Below are 21970 nucleotides of genomic sequence, written 5' to 3'. Positions count from 1 at the left end.
TGGTTTCCAACCCTACCTCACAGGGTTGTTGGAAAGACTACACACACACTGCAGATGTATGAATACATACAACCCATATAATAGTTTATTGTCAAACCAGTTGGTCATTGCAGAAAAATCAGTATTAGTTTTTAAAAAATCAGTATTCGTTTCCTAAAGAATAAAAACTGTAATACCTAAGTAAGCCCTGCCTACTTGCTTTAAAATAGGACTGGAGGGGGGGAGGGACAGAAAGAGAAACAAACACAATTCTTTTTTACACTCACTCGAAAGTCCCATTGATTTTCAGCACATTCATAACCATGTCTACTCAAAAGTATATCCTATTGAATTCAATGGGATTTACTCTGGACATATGGGATTAGCAATGCTTTTACCCCCACAAAAGCAAGTATTGGGAAGGTTTTCAAAACACTGCCCAGGATCTGACTCCTACACACAAGAGGGGAAAAAACTGAAATGTATATACTTACCCAATTTATGAGATTTTCAGATAAATAGGGGGGGAAACCACCATTTTCTGGCCTTGCAATGAGGTTTACTAGACACTGCCACAGGTCAACCAAACGCTTCACTGATTGGCTGCAATCCTGAACGTGCGGGGATAAAGCTATGAAGTGCTATACAGTAGTTTAACAAAAAATATTTAACGGGGGGGCTGACGTTTTTATGTATATCTCGAGAACCGGACCACCTAGAAACTTAATTTCTTTTTTAAATGAAAGCTGAGAATCCGGGCCAGCTAACGGGCTAAACGGGTGCCAGGTGGCATGCAAAGAATCCAGGTAAAACCCGGCTAACCGGGCAATATGGCAACCCTACTCTGTGTGACACCCCCCTCTCATGGTGTCACCCTGGTGCGGTCCGCACTCCCCGTACCTGGCTAGTGATGCCACTGGATTGATGTTAGGCTGACAGATCTATAGTTCCTTGGTTCCTCCTTTTTGCCCTTTTTGAAGATAGGGACTCAGAGAAACTGACCCACTAGCACTACTTAAAGTAATCCAAGCACAGCTAGAAGCAACTCTAAAGCTAAGAGCCACTATGTTGCGCCTTTCATCAAACACCCACAAAGCATTTCTGCAAACTGATATACTCCCACTTGAATCCCTCCAGCCAAAAGGGCAATGGTTCTAAGTGCCACCAGCCAACAGGAACACTGCTCTGAGTTCTCCCTTCTCATCCATAGTTTACAACTCATTAACTAGTAGGTTAAATGATTGGCCAAAGAACATTGCCAGTTAGCATGATCAGCATTTAAGCCAAACCATCTCCCAAGTTTCAAAACTGCCTGTTTACATGCCCCAAAATAGAATCTACTTTCACAATTAGAGGGGAATAGGCAGACACTCTGACTCTAGGACCTTTCAACACAGATACAAAAAGAAGAAAAGGAAGAGTGAACTCCTGATAGCGGAGCATTCTTGGAAGAAGCTATTAGGAGAACCCCTCCAGTGAAAGAAATAAAACCTATAACTATAAGACCCTCATCTTCAAGCCTTCTGACACAATCAGATTTTTGCAGAGTAAAAGTTATCTCTAATTAAAATCATTTAATAAAGCGCCATCAGTATACATTATAAAGTCACATAAGCTACACATGAAATCCCTGTTGTGCGAGGTTTATCATCTAAATTTATAGTAGAAGAGAGTAGAGGGGAAAACAAGTGGGAGAGTGAAAAGCAAAAGTAACAAAGGATGGAAGATGAGCAGATGCAGTTATATAGGGGCAAACTAGACATCCATGACTGGATCTTCCAGTCTCATTTTCTTACCTTAAAGCAGCTGAAAGTAACTCTGGGGAATAGAGTGGGGGTAAGACACAGAGTTATAGAATCATAGAGTTGGAAGGAGCCTAAGGCCATCAAGTCCAAACCCCTGCTCAATGCAGGAATCCAATTCAAAGCATACCCAAGAGCTGGCTAGCTGTCCAGCTGCCTCTTGAACACCCCCAGTATTGAAGAATCCACCACCTTCCTAGGTAATTGATTCCATTGTTGTACCGCTCTAATGACTGGGAAGTTTCTCCTGATGTTTAGTTGAAATCTGGCTTCCTGTAACTTGAGTCCATTATTCCATATCCTACACTCTGGGATGATCGAGAACAGATCCTGGCCCTCCTCTGTGAAAACCTTTCAAGTACTTGAACAGTGCTATCATATCTCCCCTCAGCCTTCTTTTCTCAAGGCTAAACAAGCCCATTTCTTCCAGTCTCTCCTGATAGGGCTTTGTTTCTAGACCCCTGATAATCCACATTGCCCTTCTCTGAACCCATTCCAGTTTGTTTGCATCCTTCTTAAAGTGCGGTGTCCAGAACTGCACACAATATTCAAGATGAGGCCTAACCAGTGCCAAATAGAAGGGAACTAATACTTCACTTGATTTGGAAACTATATGTCTGTTAATGCAGCCTAAAATAGCATTTGCCTTTTTTGCAGCCACATCTCAGTTGGCTCATATTCAGCTTGCGATCAACAAGTCCAAGATCTTTCTCGCATGTAGTATTACTGAGCCAAGCATCCCCCATCTTATAACTGTGCATTTGGTTTCTTTTTCCTAGGTGTAGAACCTTGCACTTATCTCTGTTAAATTTTATTCTGTTGTTTTCAACCCAGTGCTCCAGCCTATCAAGATCACTTTGAATTTTGTTTCAGTCCTCCAGGGTATTAGCTATCCCTCCCAATTTTGTATCATCCAAGTCATTAATAACAATATTAATGGGCTTGTCCACTGAAGAATTCCTAGCTCTACCAATGAACTAACTACTCAATTTCCCAGTGACAGAATTGTCATGCTGTAGGCATCCCTCAAGATAACATGTTCCTTCTGACAGGAAGGGCTGAGTAATATACTCCTCGATCAGATCTTGCAGGAGGGGAAAGAGCGTTTCCGGAGGTGAAACACCATGCTTTATCAAGAGCAAGACACAAATAACTGCCAATGACATCAGCAAGGAGTTGCTGCTCTTAACTGCAACTTTAAGGACTTATCCTTGAGCTTGCTCTTCCCTCCTCCCTCCCATTCTTTCTTCCTTGTGTGTCATATCTTCTAAGATTGCAAGCCAGAGGACAGGGACCGTGTTAATACTGATTTTTGTAAGCTGCTACCAGAGTCTTTTTGGTTAAAGAACAGGGTATAAATGCCATAAATGAAACAAACAAACAAACAAACAAAGAGTAAAATCCCCTCCACTAACCCCTTTTAATTACATGTTTGAGTTGAAAATGTGATAATAGCTTATCTAAATGCATACATGTCAGACCTGGACAACATTCCAAGGTAAAAATGTGATTGGAGGTTCTCCCCAATGACCTCACAGAGAAGGGCCAGCCCTATCATCAGACAGGGTGAGGCAACCACCCAAGGCAGCAGATGCTGGTTATGGGCAGCATTCTCCTGAACAATCCTACTGTCCTCAGGTGCTGTGGAGGGTGCTATTCCCATTGCACAGTTGAAGTAAGTGCCTAAGGCTGCATATATGTACAATAGATTTAAAGCACATGACCTCCCCCAAAGAATGCTGGGAACTGTTGTTTATCCCTCACAGAGCTACAGTTCCCAGAATTCTTTTGGAGGAAGCCATGAGCTTTAAATGTCCGGTGTGTACACAAGGGGAGGGGGGGCACCATTTTATTCTTTGCCTCAGGCAGCAAAATGTCTTGGGCTGGCACTCCTACAGAATAAAAGGTGGAGTCATATCTTCTTCCACCCATGAGGACTGGTGCCAGTCACATGCAAGTTTGGGAACCTAGCTTTATAACTGTTCCATACACCAGGCTAAATGCTTCCCTGCTTGATTTCACTTCATTCCTTTGTCTTTAATTTCAATAGCGTTTCTTAATGGGATTAGGTGTCATACTTTAAGGACCCAAAAGAACATTCTTCCACTTGCCAGGTCCCCCGATTTATGCTACATGCTTCAATACAAAGGAGATAAGAGGGAAATGGGCTGTAGCTCACAGCCAATGGTGACTGGAGACTCAGGAAGCAGCGCCCTCCTCCCCAAGACAAAACCCCACAGGTCTTGAGCCTCCCTTCATTGTACAGGGCACAGGGAAACTGAAAGGCGGTGGGGGAATCAGAGAAAATGGCAAGCACCCTACTTTGCAAAGTTGTTGGACACTGCCTTCCCAAGGAGTTTAACCCTTCCCCATCCCTGTGCCATTTCCCCAATGAAAATTCTCTCCCCACACCCCAAAGCTACTATCAGCTATAGAGGGGAAAACAAGCATAATACCTATATGATTCCCCCCCTTCCTCTGTTGCTAATAGTAGCTTCAGGAGGGGGCAACTTCAGTTGGAAAAGTGTTGGTGGTGCTGGCAGCTTCCTCCCAAAGGAGCCCAGGGCAGCAATCCCTTTCCTGAAGTTCAAACTGTCTCATCCTTTAAGCTGCTTTTAAGTTTAAAAGAACAATCAAGAGATCTGTTAAGTTGCACACATTAGTTAGTTAAGTCAAAGTGTGTTTTTTAACTTTTGAGAAGGCTCTCAGGGAAGCAGCCTTACACTAGATCAGACTATTTGTCTATCTAACCCAGTATTGCCTACTCTGACCGGTATCAGGTTTCCAGGATCATGGGGAATGGTCTTTCCCACCTCACCCAACATAGGTGGTCTGTGGGAATTCTGGGCTGAAGTTGCAGAAAGTGAGGGTGGGTGGGGTCATGTAAGGGTGAAGACAGACAGAGATAATCTAAATTGTTGCATTCCAAAGGATGCATTTGCAGGGAAGAGGATCTGCATTCAAAGCACTTACAAACTTGGATCACAGTTATATATTTTAAATGTGGTAGACGTGGAGGTAGAACATAACTATCATGGTTAGTAGCCCCTGATAGCTTTATCCTCCATGAATTTGTCTAACCTTGCTATAAGCAGTATGCTCTCTGAATACCACCTCCTGGGAATCACAAGTGGGGAGAGTTTTGTTGCACTTAGGTTCCACTTGCAGGCTTCCCATAGGCATCTGGTTGGCCACTGTGAGAAAAGGTTGCTAGACTAGAGCAGGACTCTTCTTATGTTCTTATGATGTGGTTTGAACAAGTAATTCTCTTCCTGAAATTCTCTGCCTGAGCCTTTGGGAATGCAGCATGTGGCTGTTTGAACCATTTTCACCACTCTGTAGGATATCTGTTCGTCTTCAACCTTCAGGTAGCTCAGGCTGGTTGTGACAAAGGACAGAAAGATATGCCTAAATCTGTTGGTAGAATTGCCAACTATCAGTTATTTTATTTCCCCTTTTAGTATTCTTGCCTCTGGCTCAAGATCAGGCATTTTGTTTAATTAACCAGGTATTTTTGGCTAGAGGTATTTGTAGTTGTAACCTTCCATAGGATCTTATAGTAAAGTATGGGTAAGAAGCCTTATAAATAATTCACTCTCTCCCCCCTAGTCAGCCCCATGCCCTGATCTACAAGGCTGCACCTCCTGTCCAAGTTGAGTAAGTTTCACCCTGAGCAAAAGCTCACCTGGCTCTGCCCCAGACCCACTTAAAAAAAACACCCAAAGTTAGCAATCCTATCAGAAGTGTAAATCCATATTGCCTACCTTCAAGACTGTACTTCTTTTGCAGAGATATTGCACCCAAACACTCTTATACACTCCCACTTCTGAGCAGTGAGAAGTTCAAGGGAAGTACTAAAAGGGGACATTGTCTTCGCAATATTTTTTGCAGTATAATTGCAGGTATACAAACAGACCATCCTGGAAGAAATACACTGTAATAAGCAGGCAACACAGTTCCTAATCCTGCATTGGATCCTCCAAGAGACTAAATGCAGCCTGAGGATGCTCCAGGCATCCAACTCTCTCTGACTTTCCTTCTGAATGTAAGCTGCTCTTCTCAGATCCAGATAGACTGTCCAAATATCTCCTACCCATTAGCTTCCACTGAGGACATTTCAACCAATAATACCTAACTAACAAACCATCAGCCTAACAAGGTTGGTCTCCCAACACCCATAACAATATTTTGCCCCTGAGAAAATGCAATGCTTTATTCTTTGGTGATTGTAATGAAAAGTGTGAAAAGTGATGGGGGTGGAAAAAAGAGTGTGCGATGTGGCTGGTCCACCTGCTTTTAATTACAAGCCTCCACTGGAAATGAACTAATTCAGAAGGTTCCAGATTAAAGTAAATTTATTGACCATTTCCTCTGATGCAACAGTGATGAGTGAAACAGCCACCATCAACAGTCATGGCCACACCATTTTGTTTAAAATAGTTCTGATTACTTTCTTAAAAGGTCTCCAGAATTATTATTTTTAAATCACAGTTATTTATTATTAAAATTATATCCCATCCTTCCTTCCAAAGGGAGTGCAGAGTGCCAAACAACACTGATAAAACCGTGAAAAGATCTTTTAAAAAAATCTTAAAACATTTTTAACATATTTTAAAACATCTTAAAAACAGTTCCAGCACACATGCAGAATGAGAGAAGGTCTCAAAAGGTTTGTGAAAGAGGAAGGTCTTCAGTAGGCATCAAAAAGACAACACAGACGGCGCTTGTCTAAGGGGAGTGAATTCCAAAGGGTAGGTGCCACAACACTAAAGATCCACTTCCTATGTAGTGCAGAACAGACCCCCTGATGAGATGGTATCTGCTGGAGGCCGTCACCTGCAGAGCGCAGTGATCGACTGGGTATATAAGGGGAAGGGGTGAGACAATCAGATATCCTGGTCCCAAGCTATATAGGGCTTCACACAACAAACCAGCACCTTGAACATTGGTAGCTCCATCTAACCAGACAAAGAGCAGCAAGGCTATTTTTGCCCAGACAACCATTATTATATTTTTTTTAATTATTTGGAGGCTGTGCCATGTAGTCCCTCTCTCATGTGCTGGGGTGCACATCTTGCCTAAAAAAAAGAAGGAAACGGCAGAAAGACTACCCCCTAACCTATTACTTGTAGTGCGATATGTCCCTACCATCATTAAAGAGGGACTTTCAGGAATATCACATAAAGGCTAAACTACAGTCAGGACACACATTAGCTAATGAAACAGAAAGGCCCTTGATGTTGAAGGGCTGAATAATCTGCCCTGAAAACTGCAGTAGTATAATCAAAGCCCCATTTACTGATGGGAGACAGCCCCTGCTGCTACACATGCAACAAAGGAAGAATTGGTTTGTATCACAGTGCAACCTTTCCCCTTCTTCACTCTTCTTTTATCATGAGATCTATTCTTAAAGCACTTTCCAAACACTATTCAACTGAGGTACCACACCCATGTTGTTACATCCTATGGCCACAGTCCAATACAGTATAAGTGTGTTTATTCGGTACTAGATGGTGGTGAATAGAAGTGAAACATCAAATTCCCCAGATGATGTTGGATTCCCTCGCTTCTGCTTTCTTTCTTAAGCTGTCTGAGAGAGTCAGTTTGGCCACTGTGTAATGGTACAATCTAAAAGCAGAGGCAGCTTGCATGTGGCCTCGCAGATGCAGTTAGACTCCCACTTCAACCAGCCCCAGCCAGCATGATGTGATGTTGTAGTCCAGTAATAACTGAAGGGTAATAGATTAGGCTCCCTACCCCTGTGATAGAAAGGGAAAAACCAAACAGAAACGCAGTCCAACATGATTATCAAATGACTTATTCAATTGTACCATGCAACATACTGATCAGGTCAGTGTAAAACTGGGGAGATGGCAATCCTATAGAATCATTGGTTTTCCGGAGGGAATCTGAGCTTCTTCCAAACCCTGCCAGGAGTTCCTCAATTAGAATATTCAGAGCTTGGAAAAGTTACTTTTTAAAACTTCAACTCCCATCAGCCCCAGCCAGCATGGCCACTGGATTGGGCTGATGGGAGCTGTAGTTCAAAAAAGTAACTTTTCCAAGCTCTGAGAATATTATCAGTAATGGTCAGTAATGAAAAACAGCATGTCCACTATTAGTGATCTGCCCCAGCGAGTGGGTTGCTGTAGGAAAGTGTTGTGTGTATTCTAGGCTAGGGCAGCCTTTCCCAACCTTTGGGTGCCCAAGTTATCACTGATCTACAGTTCCCATGATTCTTGACTACTGACTATACTGGCTGGGGCTGATGGGAGTTGTAGTCCAGCAACATCTGGGGACCCAAAGGTTGCGAAAGACTGTGCTTGGGCATTATTTTCAGTTGATTTCATTTAACAAAATGGTCCCAAACTGTATAGGGCTTTATAAAACAAAACCATTGCCTTGAACATTGGTAACTGCTTAATCAAAAATATCTCTGAGCAGTTTTCATACATGTGGAGTGATTGTGATGCCCAAGAGGCCAGGCCATCCTTCCAGATGGTCACTATTTTGCAGGGAGGATTCAAGCACATACTGGAAATTTAGGTTTGTGTAATTAGTGGATATAGCTCAACAAATTCACTTAAAAAACAACTACAGTATTTTTGTGGTTAGGAAAGTGACAGGGAAGTATACTAAAAAGAGTGATGAATGAATGATGAACAGGAAGACATACAAACACCTGGCTAGCAAATCAAGATGAATCTTCATTGATGCATAACCTCGCTGCAAATGAATCGGAATGATTGCTGAATACCAGTACAGTTTAACCTCCATATAAGCTTTGTGCAAGCATATCAGGATGAATGCTGAATGAACAGGTCACCTGGAGGAGCCCTGAATTGTGTGTGCTCTTTAGAAAACACTGCAAAATCCTACTTACTCTGCAAAGTGGAGGCCTTCAGATGTATGCCAAAAATCTGGCCCTGATAGCATCACTATCTGCAACATGCAAGGTTTCTGTGACATACAAATTGATGGGGGGGGTTTCTCTGGACAGCCACCTGTCGGGTATGCTTTAAGATGGATTCCTGCCTTGAGTAGGGGGTTGGACTTGATGGCTTTATAGGCCCCTTCCAACTCTACTATTCTATGATTCTATGAAAATTGCTGCTGTAAACAAATGCTTGAGTAGTTAAAAGAGAGAGAAGTCCCAGACTTTTGGGATCATCCGGCTATCAGTTGCACTTTCACAATATCTTACAGGGAGAGAAAAACCTCCAAGTGACTCTTTATCTTCTTTAGCCAGAAGTTCGTTGCCAGCCCTGGAGAGAAGAACAGGAGGAAGATAGCACACCCTATGCTATACCAACCAAATTGGTGCCAACTCCGACCCACTTTTTCTCCCCTCAGGCCTGTTAAATTCTACCAGGAAAACAGAGAAGAAATCCAAGTTCTCTACTCATAAGCTATCTGAAGGGCTCTTAGGCTGGGAGAAGTCCAACGGACACAGTTCCTGCCAGCCTTGGTGTAGCAGGCCACCCACCCATTCACCTCACCCATAGCCTGCAGAGGAATGGTGACAACATCCAGTGGAGGCTGGCACTGCCCCACCAGCCTCAGTCTGCCCCCAGCCAGCCCCCACCTGCTTGCCTTCTTTCTTACATCGAGTCCAGGGGGTGGTCCTGGCTGCCAGCTTCCCCTTCCTCCTTAGTCTCAGCGTTGCACCTTGTACAACTCAGCAGCGAGGAGCATAGAAGCAAAATTAGAATTTGTTGGCTCTGCTTGTCATTAACTCTGGCTCATCTACTCTTGGCTACCCTGTCTTTTGCCCTGTTAGTCTCAGTGGGCACTGGCTACCACTGATAACATCACTGACAGATAACAATGTCTTTTAAATATATTTTAACCAATCTCACCAACACTGATTTGACTTTTTATAGAACTGTGCTGAAAATGTCTTTTTCACCCATTCTTTGGAAAACTGGAGGGGTACATTTTGGCCAAGACTTACTCGTAAATAAGTGGAGGACAGACTATCCCAAAGTAAATGAATACAGCAAGGGGGCCCTCCAGATTTTGTTGGACTACAACTCCCCAAAGCTCCAGCAGAATGGCTACTGGTGAGGGCTGATATGAGCTTTAGTTCAGCTACATCTGGAGGGCCCCACATTGGCTACACAGCATACGGAGCAGATGCCCTTCGCCAATGCGTACTAGAAAAAGGGGCATCTCAGGTCATGTTCTTTAGTATAAAAACAGAGATGTTATTAACTATGTCCCTATTTTTACCTGCAAAACGTTGGCAGCTATGGAAGCCAATTCATATTCGCAAAGCTCCTTCACACATTCAGCTGTGAGTCACCAAATCTTTAGCAATCAAGCGATGGAGCATGCATATCTGAACACACCCTCAAATGATCATACACAATTTCTAGATTCATTGTTAGCAACCCTCTTTGCAAGGGAATTGAGCTCTGCTTTCGTTCTAAACTCTTTTCAAGCCACTCCCAAGCCATGCATTCCTATCTAATGTTTTTCATTCAGTTGATTACTTTCAAAATCAAGCTCATCCCATGAACAAATACAAACTAAAAAATTATATTGGGGATGCAAAGCTTTTCTGCTTATGAAATAATCCCTGGGGATCCCAGGCAATACATGCCGCCAGTCATAAACTGACTGCATATCTTCACAGGTTGACCACAAATGTATATACAGGCGTGTAACATGTCATGCTAGAATCAGCCATAGTAGGAAGTTTTGGAAACCACAGCCTATAAGGTTGGCTATATTTTGTGGTCAACTCATGGCCATGCAGAAATTGGCAGTGAGCACAGACTGTATGCTAAGAACCTCAACCTTCTGCCTTCCGAATGAATGCAGATTTCAAATTTATTGCGAGGTTTTAAAGAACAGAGAGCATATGGGGGAAACCCTGAAGCCAGAGAAGGTCTTGAACAGGATTTCTAGTGGCCTCATAACTGGGAGAAGAATTATTCAACATAAACACATGGAAATGACTGTGGTTTATACAGGTTGACGAATTCAGCTTTTCTTGCCATGGAATTTGCATTATTTTGGAGTAAAGTTTTGCACAGCCTTGCAACTACGGAATAGACTATGCTTAGGCTGGTGCAAAATAGTGGAGTGTGTGGGCAGTTTTATCTGCTATCTGCACCGGAAGGACATTCTACTCCTTAATTTTAAGCATGTGAACAGAATGTAGTTGCTCAGTGATGACAGAATAGTAACTCTGCACGTGCTCAGTAGGGTTGCCAGGCTCAGGGCCTGAGACTGATCCTGTATCTTTAGGAGAAAATAAAGTCAGCCAAGTACAGGTGTTCTTGCAACACTATAATGGGAAAAACCACAAGGTGGAATTCTCCCTTCCCCCTGCACAACTTTTAAAGATACAGAAGACCTCTGGGAGGCTGGGCCTGGCAACCAAGAGGTCTTCTGTATCTTTAAAAGTTGTGCAGGGGGAAGGGAGAATTCCACCTTGTGGTTTTTCCCATTATAGTGTTGTAAGAACACCTGCACTTGGCTGACTTTCTCTTTTCCTAAAGATACAGGATCAGGATCAGACCCTGAGCCTGGCAACCCTAGTGCTCAGAAAGGTACCTTTCTTTACTATATCACTTCATATTTGTTCCTTTAAAGGTCAACCTGGAACTGGGCAGAGACAGACCAAAAGGTGAAGCCAGGCCAAGTATAGGCAGAATTTCAGGACTGCACAGCTCTCTCTGTGCTACCCTATTCCTTCTCTGCCTCTCACACATGCACATACACACAAAGCAAAAGAGGAAGCAACTCCCAAAGGGATAATCCAGAAAGCAAGAAGAGGCCTATAGGGTCCTGAGAAAACCAAATCACAGAGATGCCTGTGAAATTAGGCTGCAGTTTCCCTTCTCTATCTTTAAAGAAAGGCATGGCCACTGATGGGAGGGGTTGTATTAAATGGGCACAGTGGAAGGAGGAGGGCAGGGGCTTCACGGCAAACATGCAAAAGCATTTGTCTGTTCACACCACCAAAGGTAGCAACATCAGAGCCAGTAGTAACAAGTAACCCATGGTACAAAGTGTGAACAAAGGTGTTTGCTCAAAGCCCACCCCATGCTCTTGCGTTGTACTTAAGGTAAGGTATCCATGGATCTTAAGTGCTGCACACCGTGCCAACATGCAAACATTTCCATACCCTGCAGGGAAAACATTTTGCAGGAGGGAGGGATAGGGGGCAGGGCTGCGTGCCTGAGCAGGAAAAGTAAGGGAAAACCCACCTGCTTGGAATCTGATCCAATGAGCTACTATTACGATTGTAGTAGCAGATAGTGCACATGGCAGTTTGAGGGGACCCAGGGGGAAAGATACCCAACCTAGTAGAGGGAGGCTACTCAATGAGGGCTTACCTTCTTACTTACATCTAGTCCAGAGGGTGGCTCTGCCTGCCAGTTTCCTCCTCCTTAGTCTGAGCCTTACCCTTGGCAAACTCATTAGGAAGGAGGATAGAGACAAAGCTAGAATTAGTTGGCTGGCTCTTCCTCTCATTCATTGGCTCTGGCTCTACCTACTGTTGGCCTCCATGCCTTCAGCCCCCACTAACCCAACCACTGTTTATAACATGAAAGAAGTGTGTCCTAGTAGGGCCTATACCACTGTCCTAATACCTGTCTACTCAAAAGTAAGTCCCATTTGAGTTCAGTAGCCCTTACGCCTCCCAAGAAAGTGGGTACAGGATTAGAGCCCTAGTCTCTCTCCCAGCACTCACCAGATACCCATTCCTGCACATGTGTGTGTCTCCCACCCTCTGCACTACATATTAAAACTGGCTAAGGAATGTATAAAACCACTTTGACGGTTGCAACATCTACATGCCATTCTCCTCTGTTGGATTCTTCCTGGGCAATGAAGTGATGCATATGCACAATTCAACTATCTGTAGACGCAACTCTGGAATGGCTCTTTTGAGAAATATTGATCATACAGAAATGGCTGGGGAGGACTAAAAAACGGGTGGACAAATCCTCTAGTACCAAAGGTTAGCACTCCTGCCAAGGTCATAGGTGACTCTAAAGCAAATTCACTAATAGGCAAAAAACCTTGTGGTTTAAGAACATACCTATAGCCCATAGATATTTCTATCAAACTTTAAAAAGCAGGGAAATTGGGCAGCTATAGTGAATGCACCAGGGGAGCAGGAGACCTGATCTCCTTTCTGAGATATTGGACTACCCTACAAATTTGTCAAAATGCAAACACAATTTGGGTTGGTCTTTCACAGTCCAATCCACTTGCTGTGTAGCTTGGAAGGATTTGGTAACATGTGCCTCTGATCACATGGTGAGTGGTGGCAACACCTGCAACCAGCCCAAATAATAGCAAGAAGACATGTGCTGTGCTGATCTTGTTTTAGCAGGGAGGAAACATTTCTCTCCTTTTTAATCCGGCAGGTAAGAAATGGGATCCTGTGCAAGTTTGCTGAGAATGGATTGATCATTTGCATGCTTATTGAGTTCAGTGGGATTTACTCCCCTGCAATCATGCTTTGGATAGGTGAAACTGACTACAGGAGATGTGGAGGAGGAGGAGGAGGAAGGGGAGGAAGGGCGGGCGGGCAGAGGGGAGCAGGGGGATGGGAGCAGGCAGAAAGGGGAGGGGAGGAGGATAAGTTTGATCATTTGCATGTTTATTGTGTTTAGTAGGATTTACTCCTGTGCAATCATGTTTAGGATAGGTAAAACTGACCGGGGGGGGGGAAGGAGGGCTGGAGTGGGCAGAGGAGGAGGAAGAAGGAAGAGGGGAGAGGAGGAGGAAGGGAGAGGAATGGGGACGGAGGGGAAAGGCAGGTCTGCATTTGCATGCTTATTGAGTCCAATGGGATTTACTCCTATGCCATGGTTAGGATAGGTAAAACTGACCATTGGGGGAGGGGGAGGAGAAGCAAGGGGGAGGAGCAGACTGGTGGTGGCAAAGGAAGGAGGAGGGAAGGTTTGATCATTTGAATGCTTATAGAATTCAAGGGTATTGACTCCCGTGCAATCATGCTTAAGATAGGTAAAACTGACCATGGGGAGGAGGGGGAAGGGGAAGGAGGAGGTTGGAAGGGGATGGGGATGGGGAGGGAGGGGCGAAGGAAGGGGGAAGGAAGGGGAAAGAGGGAGGAGATAGGAGGGAGGAGATAAGAGGGTGGGTTTGATCATTTGCATACTTTTTGAGTTCAATGGGATTTATTTCTGTGCAATCATGTTTGAAAATGGAAATGGACTGCCTTCAAGTCGATCACGACTTATGGCGACCCTATGAATAGGGTTTTCATGGTAAACGGTATTCAGAGGTGGTTTTACCATTGCCTTCCTCTGAGAGGCAGTGACTGGCCCAAGATCACCCAGTGAGCTTCATGGCTGTGTGGGGATTCGAACCCTGGTCTCCCAGGTTGTAGTCCAACACTGACCCAGGGGAGGGGCAGGGAGGGGAGGGGGAGGGGAGAAGATTGGATGGGTGGGCACTGAGCAGAAGGGAAGCCCCTTTCCTTTCCAAAAGAAAAACATTGTGAACAGTACCGTTGCTTTTCAGGGTTTCCCCCCCTTTTTATTCTACAGCAGGTACATATACCCCCCCACCCAAATTTAAACCAAAGCTGTCCCTGGCCACATCCACACCAGGCCTTTATTTCACTTTGAACAGTCATGGCTTCTCTCAAAGAATCCTGGGAAGTGTAGTTAGTGAAGGGTGCTGAGAGTTGCTAGGAGACACCCTGTTCCCCTCACAGACCTTCAGTCAGAGTGGCTGACTGTTAAAACAGTCTGGCCACTGGAGCTCTCTCAGTGGAACAGGAGTCTCCTCTCAGCACCCTTCACAAACTACACTTCCCAGGATTCTTTAGAGGAAGCCATGACTGTCTCAAGTGAAATAAAGGTCTGGTGTGGGTGTGGCCCCCTGATTAGGCAAGCCAAGCAGCTGTGAGTCTGGCTTTTAGTACACTGACAGTTGGTTCTTACTAAGCATGCCCGACATTATCATTCAGTTCAATGCTAAATTTCTTAAATTAATTAAAAATCAGCTAGGCATTTTTTAAACATTTAAACTGCAGAAGATGAAGGTCAGAGTATGGGGCAAGGTCAGTAACAGGATTACAGATACGCTGTGAACATGGCTGATGTTTAATTAATTTCAACAAATTATGAGAACTCTGACAGAAACAAGTCCAAAAGGGGTCTGGGTTTTTTCCCCTCTCTTTTTAGACTTTGAACTCTCTATGCTCTCTGACTGTTTTGTGTATCACCATGAAAATTTAGAGGGTTGTTACACAAGCATTTCTGAGTTCAGGACTATAAGTTTTGTAAGGTTTTGTTTTGAAATGAGCTTATGAGAAGCATCAGAATGGTATGGCGGTATTTTTAATTTTACATTGCAGAATGTGAAAAATCCACGCTGGCTGTAGTCTACAGCCACTCTCGTGGTTGTATAATATGAATTGACAGCCTCAGGGTCTGTGGACCACCAGCCATCTGCAAGCTTCATTCAGGTAGTCCATGGAATGTCTGTATTACATATTCGTATTTATTTATAATTGTGTTTGTACTGCTTTGATTTCTTATATTGTATTTTATTGTATTACAATTTGAGTAATATGGAATGGAAACTGTAATGTATTAAAATACCATATATGAAATAAAAGCAGTAAAAATACAATCAAAAACCAAACATCATCTAGCACAGCTCACTGCAATTACTACAACAGGCAGGAAAAAAAAACATTAATTGGTCCACCAAGACACTCAGGAATTTTCAAGTGGTCCATGAGGGGGAAAGTTTTTTGGAAACCATGCCTTCTCACTTAACTGCCACATGTTTGATTTTGCTGATAGTCCATAATTTTTGCAGGGCAGAAGTGTATGGGTGGGAGGAGGAGTGGATGTTTCTGCTGAGAAGAGAGACAGGAGCCTTGCCCTACCAGCTGATCTTTCTTCCTCTTTCTTTTTCAGCGGATTGCAGATGGGAGGGAGATGCCAACAGGGTGAAATTACATGGGCAGCAGCAGTTAAAGCGAGGGGGCTAAGATCTATGTTACTTAAAGATACTATTACCTCCGGCACTGTGTCCTTTCAAGAAGTAATGCTGGCCCTCACTTATTCACTGCAAACAAGGGCATACCAGGGCTAGAGTAGGGCTACCAATAGGGACTGGAGAGAATGTCAGTTTGGTTCACATTTTAATGCAAATCTACCTAATTTGTACGTCCTGATACAATACACAAACCAAAATGCAGCTATCCCATGACATTTGCACTTCTCCGAATTTTGCAATGCAGCTCTCCAATTTTAAAAAGTGTACAAAAATTCATGTATTAGAGGGAAGTATGCATAGAAATGCTTATGTTAGTGAAAACAATATAAAATGCATTATAAGGGGAAATTGTAAAAATGTGTATATTAGGCAAAACTGCATAGAAACATGCACATAAAAAGAAATACACACTGAAATGCTGACACATTATTGTGAGGACTCTTTTTTTAAAAAAAAGTAACAAACTGATGTGGAAATGTGGGGACCTGAAGGGTTTCAAGCAAGGGTCTTTCCCGTTATCCTGTTGATTCTTCTAACTCAGGACTGGGAAATAGGATCAGGCTAGCAGACTGGATCCTGACCATTCCTCTGCGGGCCATTTTGACAGGTGGATAGTCAATCACTTGACATCACAATGGTGTCAGGTGACCCCAAGCTGTTTTTTCTTTTGCTGGTGTGGCTCAAGCCATGCCTGCAGAGGAAGGTCTTTTGCATTGCCAGCTTTGATTCAAACCAGTGATGCACAGGAATTGTTTTTTAAAAAAAACAATGCTTCCATCTCATTACTTCCAGAAGGGTGGCTCACAAAAACCTATGCCATAGTACCCTTGCCAGCCCTTAAGGCACCACAAGACTCTCTTGTTTGTTTGTTTTGCTCCATTATTTGTTTGTTTTGCTCCATTATCGGGTGTTCTGAAGTTTTAAAGTATTTTGTCATTTTTATTCAACTTTACCAATCCTATGAAACAAACAGAATTACTCATATATGTGGGGACAAGACAGACATAGTGATTTGCTCCAAATTTACCCAGTGAGTCACCCTCAGAGGCAGAACTTGAACCCAGATCCCCTTTATCAGAGTCCTGTTCTCTATCATAAGGATCTTATAAGAAGAGCCCTGCATCTAATCCAGTATCCTGTTTTCACAGTGGCTGCCCAGATGGCTATGGGAAGCCTGCAAAGCAGGAGCTGAGTGCAACAGCACTCTTCCCACTTGTGATTCCCAGCAACTGGTATTCGGAGGCACGCAGCCTGCAACAGTAGACCAAACCATTATCAGAGCAGGAGAAACAGTCACTGGCGAAAAATGGGTCAAGGAGAGGAAAGCAGCCACAGCATGGCTGGGTTTTCGATTCTCAGTTGCTGTATGAAGATTTTTGCAATGTGACTCTCATACAGGCTTTGGGTAGCTGTGCAGTGCATTGCTAGGTGCCAAATCCATTCCCACCCACATTCACTGCAACAGTGCCACGTCCCATCCTCCCTCAAATGACTTCTGAGAATCCATCAAGCGTCTTTCCCTTTCCCAAAACCAATATGCGGGGGGTGAAGAGGGCTGTCTATCCAAGCATCAGGTTCCAATCAATATGCCTCTGGCCACAGCATTATTCCCCTCAATCTAGTTATCTTTCTTTTACAAAGTTTCTGTCAGTCTCTGGAGAGAAGCTGGCATGGCCCTTTCTTGCGGTGTGGTGGTGGTCTGGATTTCATTACTTGTTACAGCCAAGGCTGTTGTTTCTTTCTGCTTTCCATGTAAACATTTCCATCGCCCACCCAAATGTTCCCCTCCCCGCTTCCAGATTGCACGGCTAATGTTTATCCTTGGGCAGGGTTAGTGACTGCCCAGTTTGGCTTCAGACTGGATGTTTTCTCTCCAAAAGATCTCTCACCCTTGGACAGAGCCAGGACCACACTGAGAAATAGGGTTTGTTGTTGTTGCTATGCCTTCAAGTCGATTACAACTTATGGTGACCCTATGAATCAGCGACCTCCAGGAGCATCTGTCATGAACCACCCTGTTCAGATCTTGTAAATTCAGGTCTGTGGCTTCCTTTATGGAATCAATTCATCTCTTGTTTGGCCTTCCTCTTTTTCTACTCCCTTCTGTTTTCCCAGCATTATGGTCTTTTCTAGAGACTCATGTCTTCTCATGATGTGTCCAAACTATGATAGCCTCAGTTTCATTATTTTAGCTTCTAGTGACAGTTCTGGTTTAATCTGTTCTAACACCCAATTATTTGTCTTCTTCACAGTCCATGGTATCTACAAAGCTCTCCTCCAACACCACATTTCAAATGAGTTGTTGTTGTTATGTGCCTCCAAGTCGACTACGACTTATGGTGACCCTATGAATCAGTGACCTCCAAGAGCATCTGTCATGAACCACCCTGTTCAGATCCTGTAAATTCAGGTCTGTGGCTTCTTTTATGGAATCAATCCAACTCTTGTTTGGCCTTCCTCTTTTTCTACTTCCTTCTGTTTTTCCAAGCATTATTATCTTTTCTAATGAATCATGTCTTCTCATGATGTGTCCAAAGTATGATAACCTCAGTTTCATCATTTTAGCTTCTATTGATAGTTCTGGTTTAATTTGTTCTAACACCCAATTATTTGTCTTTTTTGCAGTCCATGGTATCCACAAAGCTCTTCTCCAACACCACATTTCAAATGAGTTGATTTTTCTCTTATCCGCTTTTTTCACTGTCCAACTTTCACATCCATACATAGAGATTGGAAATACCATGGTCTGAATGATCCTGACTTTGGTGTTCAGTGATACATCTTTGCATTTGATGACCTTTTCTAGTTCTCTCATAGCTGCCCTCCTCAGTCCTAGCCTTCTTCTGATTTCTTGACTATTGTCTCCATTTCGGTTAATGACTGTGCCGAGGTATTGATAATCCTTGACAAGTTCAATGTCCTCCTTGTCAACTTTAAAGTTACAGTAGGGCCCTGCTTTACAGTGCTTCACTTTACAGCGTTCCGCTAATACAACGGTTGTCAATTGCAGAAAGGCCCCGCTCCTATGGCGCTTGTTCCGCTTTTACGGTGGTTTTTGCTCGTCGCGCGCCATTTTCATGTCATTTTCGTGCAACACACACCATTATCTTCAATGCGTTCCGCTTTACAGTGGTTTTTGCTTTACAGCGGGGGTCCGGAACATAACCTGCTGTATGAGTGGGGCCCTACTGTACATAAATCTTCTGTTGTCATTACTTTAGTCTTCTTGATGTTCAGCTGTAGTCCTGATTTTGTGCTTTCCTTTTTAACTTTTATCAGCTTTTGTTTCAAATCATTACTGGTTTCTGCTAGTAGTCTGGTATCGTCTATATGTCTTAAATTATTGATGTTTCTCCCTCCAATTTTCACACCTCCTTCATCTTGGTCCAATCCCGCTTTTTGTACGATATGTTCTGTGTATAGATTAAACAAATAGGGTGATAAAATACACCCGTCTCACACCCTTTCTGATGGGAAACCAATCGGTTTCTCCATATTCTGTCCTTACAGTAGCCTCTTGTCCAGAGTATAGGTTGCGCATCAGAATAATCAGATGCTGTGGCACCCCCACTGCTTTTAAAGCATTCCATAGTTTTTCATGATCTACATAATCAAAGGCTTTGCTGTAATCTATAAAGCACAGGGTGATATTCTAATGAAATTCCTTGGTCCGTTCCATTATCCAACTTATGTTTGCGATATGATCTCTGGTGCCTCTTTCCTTTCTAAATCCAGCTTGGACATCTGGCATTTCTTGCTCCAAATATGGTAAGAGCCTTTGTTGTAGAATCTTGAGCATTACTTTACTTACATGGGGTATTGAGGCAATAGTTTGATAATTACTGCACTTCCTGGGATCCCCTTTCTTTGGAATTGGGATTTATATGGAACACTTCCAGTCTGTGGGCCATTGTTTAGTTTTCCATATTTCTTGACAAATTTTTGTCAAACTTTGGACAGATTCAGTCTCAGTAGCTTGTAGCAACTCTATTGGTATGCCATCTGTTCCTGGTGATTTGTTTCTTCCAAGTATTTTAAGAGCAGTTTTCACCTCACATTCTAAAATGTCTGGGTAGCCAGATGCAAAAGAAGACAGGGGCTCCTACACCTTTAATAATTGTGCAGACGAGGAAATTCCACCAGCTCTGCATAGCTATTAAAGAGGCAGGAGCCTTGTGTTCTTTCACATCTGACTACCCTACTGAAAAACTAAAACTAAACTAAAAAACTAAATGTTAAGAACACTCATGTATCTGGTCTCCGCAATGCCTAATGCCATATACCTCAAGATATAGCTGCATACACAGCACACATTTAAAACACACGCACAAAAGAATTGTGGGAACTGTATTTTACTCCTCACACAGCTGCAGTTCCCATCACCCTCAAACTGCAGTTCACATGATTCTTTGGAGAGGGCTGCTTTAAATGTACGTGGTGTATGCAGGCATAGACCATTGATCCCCTCTAACAGCTCCCCAGAATTTCAGGCAGCAGAGAGTCCTTTCCCAGTTCAGAACTGAATCCTAGGATGTACTTTACCAAGCATGTGCTTGTGGGAACAGTACACACTCTCTCTGGAGACTTGTTGAGCATATGTTGTTGATGTTTAGGAGAACTGGCTGAAACTGGTTACAGTCACTAGCTGGCTGCTACAGAGTGAGAAGCCAGCTCTACAGACAGCTCCATGCAGGACAGTAAATGTTATCTTTACAAGTTAATAAACAATGTTGTTTCTTTATGAAGAAGCAATAGCTTTTTAGAGAGAGCGAACAGCACGCACAGAGACAGGGGAGGTCCCCCCCCCAAAAAAAACACCAATTCTCCTTATACAGTGCACCGCATACCAGTGGGACTCTCCGGTTTACCCTGAAGTAGGACAGGACAAAGCACAGGACACTCCAAAAAAAGTAGTTAGAAAGAAACAAAAGGTAGAAGAGAGTATGAATGGGAAGGATACTCCAGTGGTTGTGACCTGCATGTTTGTTTTCTTGCCTGAGAACAACATGGCATACACCTGCAACAAGTGCAATGTCATGGCACTGTTGGAAGAAAAAGTGAGAGGCCTGGAACGGCGGGTGGCCACACTGAGGACTATAAGAGAAGATGAAGAGTTCTTAGAAAGAACGCTGGAACAACAGCAGCAAAGAGAAGTGGAGGTGGAAGAGCAACAGCATGAGGTAGCAGAAGAGGAGACTGCTTTGGAAAGGAACAATGAAGTGGAGGAAACTCCGTGGGAAAGGGTGACAGTTAGGAGCAGAAGAGCTAGAAGACACCCTTCACCAGTGGAACTATGGAACCGCTTTCTACCACTTGAGGATGAGACTGGAGGACAGCCTGTGGTGGAAGAATTGCAGGAGACCCCGTGCGACAACGAGCAAGAGGCTGAAGCTCAATCAAGCAGGGACAATGAAACCACGCCCCACAACAAGAAGAGAAGAGTACTAGTAGTGGGAGACTCCCTACTGCGTGGGATCGAAACTCAAGTATACCTAGAAGATCCGTGGACTCGCCAGGTATGCTGTCTACCAGGAGGACGGATTAGAGATGTGATGGAAGGGTTGCCATCACTCATCAAGCCCACCAACAGGTATCCCTTTTTCCTCATCTAAACAAATGATACTGCCGAACAGAGCTATGAAGAAATCACATCAGATTTTGAAGCTCTGGGAAGGAAACTCAAGGACTTTGGGGCCCAGATAGTTTTTTCATCCATCCTTCCAGTACTTAGAAGAGGAGTAGAAAGGGAAAGAAAAATGACTGGCTACGAAGGTGGTGCTGACGTGAGCAATTTGGATTCTGTGACCACAGGCTATGCTTCCTGGAAGATGGACTGCTGGCAAAATGACAAAAGATAACAAAGAAAAGGCAGAAGTGCCTGATTCCTACTTTAGCTCAGTCCTCCCAGAAAAGGGCCTATGACCCTCCTGGGAAACATGAAGTAGAAGGGGCAGGATTGGAGCTTGAGAATGATGGACAAACAGTCAAAGAATACCTAATCACTTTGAACGAGTTCAAATATGCAGGGCCCGATAAACTGCATCCTAGAGTATTGAAGGAACTGGCTGAAGAACTCTCAGAACCACTGTCTATTATCTTTGTGAAATCATGGAGGACTGGTGAAATGCTGGATGACTGGAGGAGAGCTAATGTCCCTATCTTCAAAAAGGACAAAAAGGAGG

At 43.6% G+C, this 21970-nt stretch overlaps 1 protein-coding gene across 5 annotated transcripts in view; it reads right to left on the bottom strand.

The window, feature by feature from the left end:
- The window catches only part of SORBS3 (sorbin and SH3 domain containing 3), a 131868-nt gene that overhangs the window by 101242 nt on the left and 8656 nt on the right, over positions 1-21970 (bottom strand). For 2 of the 5 annotated variants that reach the window (XM_061593339.1, XM_061593344.1), the window contains exon 1: positions 474-1132. The exons of 1 other annotated variant lie outside the window; for it this stretch is intronic. The gene's annotated coding sequence lies outside the window, so the exon portion shown is untranslated. Of the gene's footprint in view, positions 1-473; positions 1133-21970 lie in introns of those variants that run through there. 2 more of the 5 variants (XM_061593342.1, XM_061593343.1) reach the window with 2 other exon arrangements.

The sequence above is a fragment of the Rhineura floridana genome, chromosome 12, assembly GCF_030035675.1.
Source record: "Rhineura floridana isolate rRhiFlo1 chromosome 12, rRhiFlo1.hap2, whole genome shotgun sequence".
Taxonomy (NCBI): Eukaryota; Metazoa; Chordata; class Lepidosauria; order Squamata; family Rhineuridae; genus Rhineura; species Rhineura floridana.
The sequence above is the reverse complement of the archived record's forward strand: the minus strand, read 5'-3'. Positions and strand labels throughout refer to the sequence as shown.